Below are 6899 nucleotides of genomic sequence, written 5' to 3'. Positions count from 1 at the left end.
CTGACTTAAGATAAAACTTAATTCTATGAAAAAAATATAACCTGTTGCGTAATTTTTCCACAAGGTTTTGAGGGTTGTTTGCTTGGTTTTTTTTTTATGATTATGTTCATTATATTTTTCAAACATTAGCTAGTAGACAAAAATAAACTGTTATAGACAGTTGCAAGAGTTGTAAAGAATTTATTTAATGTATCCCAAAATATGTAAAGACAGAAGCCACTATCTTCGGCATGTGTTGGGTTTTTTTTTCCCCCTCAGTATGAAGATTTTATGATTCTTAAAACTAAATTGGGGGCAGGGGGAAGGCTGGAGGGCAAAACCAAGACTGTAGAAACTCTCTTCTTTGACTAACTTTTGTAACTACTCTAAATTGATCACTTGTTTTCCTGACTAATCTCTAAACAGAGGGCATATCCCTTTCACTTGCAAAATACTCTCTCACAAAATGAATTACCTTCCCACCACCTTGGTTACTTGCCAGGGAGTACTTTATTTTTCCACTAGGAAAAAGAAAATCAGCTTGTATTTTGCTTGCTGGAGCCTCCCGCATTTTAATTCTGAACTCCGAATGAACATCAGAGAGGCCTTATGATGTTTTGCACAAAAGTGCCTGTGTTCATAGTTTTACTCAGGGCACCCAAAATAGCATGCACTAAGCAGTGTCATACTGTGAGTTTTCAAAACTAAAAGCAGAAGTGACTTACACTGGCAGGAAGCTGTAACTCCTAAAGCTTTCGGAGGTTCTGTGAAGTACAAAAAAACTGCTTACTTCTTTGCATCAGATGTTTAATTCAACTTTTACGATACCTATTTCTTGAAACCTTGAAGGCCCTGAGGTTACACAGGTAAGATCTCTATCTTTCTTTTTTACCACCTTCAAAAATAAAATTTAAAACATTTAGCTGGGTGTTTCCAGTCCAAAAACCACAACAGGCAAAGAAAAACCCCAGTCACTCAAAATCTCTAAAAGAAGAAACGTGCCTTTGTTGTTTCCTCTGAGTCCAATGACTAACTTTTACAGCTGTAGAAATTCAACTTTCTAAGTTGGATTTACCATACTTACTATGTCTGTTTTGTGTTCAACTTGCACATTAAAATATTCATGCTGATTATGAATCTGTTTTTGCAAGACCCCCACCTCTGACAGATTGCTTGCGATTGCTTCATCTACACTCATGCAAGTAATTGTCATTAAAATGTGCTTACAAGTCTTTGAGAGAAATGTCAAGAAGACTGAAAAGTCTCTTTTTTTTTTTACAGGAACACTTAGAAATACTTCTTGTATTTCTCCATTCTACCGTAGCAATAATACTCTCTTAAAAAACCCCACCTTTTCTTAACTTTACATTCACATTTCTATGGCCATTTATCTTTATAAACCCACACCTAGCAACTGAAAATCTTTCAGATGACAAAAAAGGAATGCTTCTACTTTTATTGGATCTCAGATGTGAAATGGTGATTTGTTAATAAATAAGATATTCATAGAGCAATGCAGTATATATGCTATCAAAATATTTGTATTTCATGTTTCTTTCACAAATCTTCTATTAGAATTGTATAGCTACAATTTATTTTTCATGTTCTAACTCCCCAATTACACTACAGTCCAGAAACATCCAGTAGAATACAGCGCAGAGATATTTAGTAGCTCTTGATTAGTTATTCAAATGCTGAATGTCTGTCAGCTTGTCCATTTCTAGAAATCATTTTGGTATGAAACTGGTAGGAATTTCATGGCTTTTGGATTATGTCATTATTTTTTAATAGACTATAATTTAGAATTGGTTGTGGTTGAAAAAGCACTCCAGATAAACCGCTTTTAATTTATACAAAATATATTTGTGGTGAGGTGCAAAAACCGATCTGTGGACTCAATTATAGGAGTCACAATGATACATTTTGATGTTCAACATTTTCCTGTTAGAAGTGTTGAACTAAGCACTCACATAAAGTAAATATAGGGCTGTGTCTGGAGTTCAGAATTTCTACACTTTTAAACTGAAAAATGCATTGGTGTAAGAGCTAGCAGACAATGAAAATCCATACTTGGAATTATTTTTTAGGTAAAGGAGGGAGGAAGAAAGAGGGACTTGACCACAAAATAAGAAAAGTGGCTTAAAACCAAAGAACAAAACTACAAGTCTACTATGGAAAGCCATGCATTTTTAGAACAAAACTTAAATATTTTAACGTAGTATTAGGTAATTTATAAAAAATACACATTTTGCATCCAGAACTGCTAAATTATAGACTATTTTCAAAATTAACTCAATATGTTGCCTCCCTGTTTCAGAATGATTTACAATTACCAACAAAAAGTAAATATCAGAAATAATCAACACATTTTGATACTGAAATCAGGAAGCAGTATGTGATATGCTATACAGGCAGATTTTATTGATACCATGGTTCAAGCTACCTGCTCCTTTTCATCATTGCCCTTTGTTTTATTTGCTTTGATACTTCATAAGTGCTTGGGTTGAAATTTCCATTGTGTAATCTTTGCATCATGTTTACTATAAATATACTTGGAAACTCCTTATTTGGCTTAATCAGAAAGATTTGGCTATTTCTTAAATCAGTTTAATTTAAAAAAGGTAATTTTGCTAACAGACCTAACAATACAATAGATAATACTGAATTAATGTATTAGTTCTTTTGTAGGTGAAAACCCTTATTCTCATTCTACTTTACAAGTCACCGAAAGTCTTGATTTCTAACACAGACAGTAGAAATGGGTTCCAACATGGTCCCTTAATTTTTTCTCCATTTCAACTGTCTTCCCTTTTGAGACTACATTTTGAAGGAAAAAATGTATAACAGAATGTCTTCCTTACCCATCCTTCCGATCTTCTTAACCCAGCAAAATGCTTGTTTCTTAAGATGAATTAATCGAGAGGCCCGAGTGTGTATGGTGGCCTCAGCTACCCTGAGTATTGTGGGACGTTTCATTCCAGACCCTGCTAAGTAGGCAAGGCACATATCCATTACAGAGGAAGTCAATGAGGATGGAGCAATGTCAACAAGACCACATGGAAACATAAATGTGCTTTGGATACACAGATCCAGGTATCTTCTCCACAGCTGCATTGCCTGTAGCATTAAAGGAATTGCAATTGATATTGCTAATGAGGCTGCAACTGTTAAAAATGTTTGCAAAAGGGCATTACTCCTAGGCTTTCTATCAGGGACACAAACATAGCGAAAACCTTGTAAATGGAAGGTAATATTACATTAGAATCCCTCATTCTTAGGCCACTGACCTACCTGTTAAATCAAATTCCTATTGAGACAACAACATTATAAACATTCAAATAAACAACAACATTAAAGATATTCAACTTGAAAAAAAAAAAAAGAAAAGAAAGAAATAAAACCTCGGTAAAAGCTTTGTGTCTATAAATACAGTACTGGAACTGAAAAATATGATAATACCTGAACTAAGATTACTAAGATTCTCTTAAAGGAGAACTCTAAAGTTTACATATTCTGATGCAATGTTAGATTTGTGGAAGACAAACTTTGTGGGTTACTTTGCATTAGCACTTCCCAACTCCCACCCCCACCCACCCCAAATTTATGAGTGACAGTTGTTGAAACCTTAAAATTGCTAACTAAACATTACAGGAAGTATAAGGTGTCACTTAACATTTTCCTGGTTTACTTTTTGTATGGAATTATGACACATTGGAAGCCAAAACACATTCTAGTAAAGCAAATTGTAAACCATAAATAACAAATGAATAACAGAATTCACTGTGACTGAGCACTGTCTTTATTCTGATTCAAACATAGCCAGGATAAAATCTCTCTGCACAGTAAACTCTTTTTTAGTATTTTACAGATCTTTAAGACAGTCAGTGAAAAATAATATGGGTGAATAAAATAGCAATTAAAGTTCTTGAAGTTTTATTTTGTTTGAAAAAATCTGTTTAAGGCTGCTTTTACAACTACATTAAGCAATATCATATTTTGTTGTTATATTAATCAATATCTAAAATACCTTGCCCTCATTCTATGCATTGCATCTGTTATATGCAACATAAAGGTTTGTGGCTCCTCATTATTAACATTCTGATGGTGTAACCAAACTGATGACTTATCTTTAAATACAGAGATTACCAAAATTAAAAGGGATTTAAAGAGACAATGTTTGGAAAATTGTGAAGACACTATAGTTACACACTCCTTTCCCTGTAGGGAACCTTTTCAGAATGGTGATTATGTGGGGAACAATTTACATGGCAACATGGTAAATTTTTCCATCCTGTGTTCATAAATTGAAGTGAGATAATGCCATCTGTCAAAACTGGCCAGAAAAAAAACCCAAAACAAAAACAAACAACAAAAACCAACCAAAAAAAAAAAAAAAAAAAAAGGGATCAAAAGACTTTGCAAAGAAAACTGAAAAGACTTTGCAAAGAAAACTGTATTTATTTAGTGTCTCTTTAACAATTTTAAATTGTTAAATGACATCTCAATATCCAAACTAGAATTTGTCAGAAGGTGAAATGAGGAGCTATGTCTTATATCGCTTTGTAAACAGATTGTGGTTCACTGGATGAACCACATCAAGTGAACAGAGCTCACTTCCTAAGAGTTTTATCCATGATGGCTAAACAGAGGAGCCAAACCCCAAGGATATATGAATCTTTGTAAAATCATTAGTCTGTGATTCCTGGATGATTTGAAACACTCTGAAATTAAAAAACAAACAAACAAACAAAACCACAAACAAACAAAAAAAAAACACCACAAAACAAAAAACCACAAAAAAACCCAACTGACAACAAACTTCATAAATAAAAGCTGAGAAAATCATAACACAGCAAGATGTAAGAATTTGTATAATACAAAATACTCTAAATTATCTCCGCATATTTTTTGAAATTTATTGAAAAAAGTCGTAGAAGTACACATCACCATACACAAAACCATGCTCTGTGTTACATACTGGCATAAGGAGTATGAATGTGCAAACTGCTACAGAAGCTCCGTGGCATCTTGATGTATTTGCATGTATTTTTGAGAAGATGGACTCAGGCTATTAGTCCTAACTTTGGTTACCTTTTGATAATCCATGACATTTGAGGTGATATGAAATGGGATAATTTTTCTCCAAATGGTGCAAATTCCTCCTCTTTTTCATCCTTCAGTGAAGAACACAAAAAGACACCATTGTCTAAGGGTCCATGAGCCATGACAATGGGTCATGCTCATGACACCCTTCACGGGTGTCTCAGATTCCCATGGAGTTCGCAGAAAACTCGAGGGAAAGAATGAAGGGAGAGGAGGACATGTGCCAATACAGTGCAAACTACACCCCCCCACATCTTTGCAAACAAATTGGAAATAGTGTTAGTTTCAATTACTGCCCTGTTCATCTTCAAACAGCTGATCTCTCACTCTGCTTTTCTCCATGAGATGCAGACGGCTGTTGGAGAATATTAAGGGCATTGCTGGTGCTGCTTTTATGTATCACTGTGATATATATAGGCTGGACCAAAATTTACCCTTGACGGTAATTTCCAGTGGTAGATGAGCTAGAATGATTTATACTACTTTATATCCCATGAGATACCCCTGGAAAATAAAAAGACGTTTCCAGACAAATTAAGATGACAACCAGACTTACAGAATGAAAATGTGGTAAGTGTATTGGTTTTCCCCTAACATCAGTTTTAACATATAAATTGAATTGGTTTCAAATGCCAGATCATTAGATAGCTGGCATACACTGCTATTTTCATAAAAGACTGACCCATGAAATGTATAAATAGCATTTGGAAATGTCACATAGAGATAAACTGTGCTGATTGCTCAGCTTTTCATATATGCACTTTGAAGAGTGTGCAAATGTTACAAAATTAGACCCATTTTCTTGTGTCTAACATGTAATATTATTCTACTCATTTCTTTATCTCAGCTATTTTTTCAAGTGATCAACTTAGGAAAAGATTTTTTTTTTCCACTTAAAGATTGAGGGAAAACAGAGCCTAGAATCAAAGACTGTCACAGTTTAAGACAATTTGACAGTGTAGAGACTGAATGGACTCAGATGCCTGAGCATTTTGAAAAAAACTATAAGTTTTACAAGTGATACTACTCCCTTGATCTGGGGTGTGTGTGTGTGTGTGTGTGTGCGCGCGCAGACATGGTGGCCTCCAGGAGGAAGACCAGGCAGCTCATCACAGCAGTCCCTACCATGTGGTGCACAGCCTGGCGTGGCGCCGTGGGGGTCCCTGGAGTCTCTCTGGTTCCTTCTTAGAGTCCTTCCACATCTACCCAAATAATTTCTCCCCTCAATACCCCTGGAGTCTCTCCTCCATGTACCTCTGGGGACTCTCCCTGAGTGACCCCAACCCCATCAGTTACTGGTTCCACAGGCAATATCTGCCTGGGATCCCCTGCCCAAATCTCCTCAGCACCCTGCACCAGCCCATGGACATGGCTGTGGCTGTGGCCAAGCCCCTGTGGGCTTGCTCCCACAGCCATGGGGAGGCTGATGGTGGCTGAGGTGCTTTGCTTTTTCTGGTGACAGGGCTGCTCCCCTGTGGAGTGGGGTTCACATCCTAGCACTGCCAGGCCCAACCATGCACATATGGACAGGTACCAAGTTTCTCAAGAGATACATCAGTAGGAGCAGCTAACATAGAGCAGCACTGCTAGGAGTCTGAGCCCCCCCTTTAGGTACTAACCCAAGGCCAGATCCTGAAGCATCCTCTCTTGGTGGGCAGAGGTAGGTAGTTCCACCACCACCACCTGAACGACCCAGACAAGTAACTGCCTGTTCTTAGCAGCTCAGCATTAACAAAACCAAACAAAAAGTTCCTATTACACTGAGTTCTTAAAACGAAACCCAAGAATTAAGCTACATGAAAAAAAAAAAAAAAAAG

The 6899-nt window shown here is 36.4% G+C and overlaps 1 protein-coding gene across 1 annotated transcript in view; it reads left to right on the top strand.

Moving 5' to 3' along the window:
• Positions 1–681: 681 nt before the first annotated feature.
• The window catches only part of LOC130146722 (cadherin-19-like), a 69122-nt gene continuing 62904 nt past the window's right edge, over positions 682–6899 (top strand). Inside the window, exon 1 of the mRNA XM_056333179.1 lies at positions 682–845. The gene's annotated coding sequence lies outside the window, so the exon portion shown is untranslated. The remainder of the gene's footprint in view (positions 846–6899) is intronic.

This window comes from Falco biarmicus, chromosome 3 (genome assembly GCF_023638135.1).
Source record: "Falco biarmicus isolate bFalBia1 chromosome 3, bFalBia1.pri, whole genome shotgun sequence".
NCBI classification, from domain to species: domain Eukaryota; kingdom Metazoa; phylum Chordata; class Aves; order Falconiformes; family Falconidae; genus Falco; species Falco biarmicus.
This window is presented reverse-complemented; position numbering and strand designations above follow the sequence as displayed.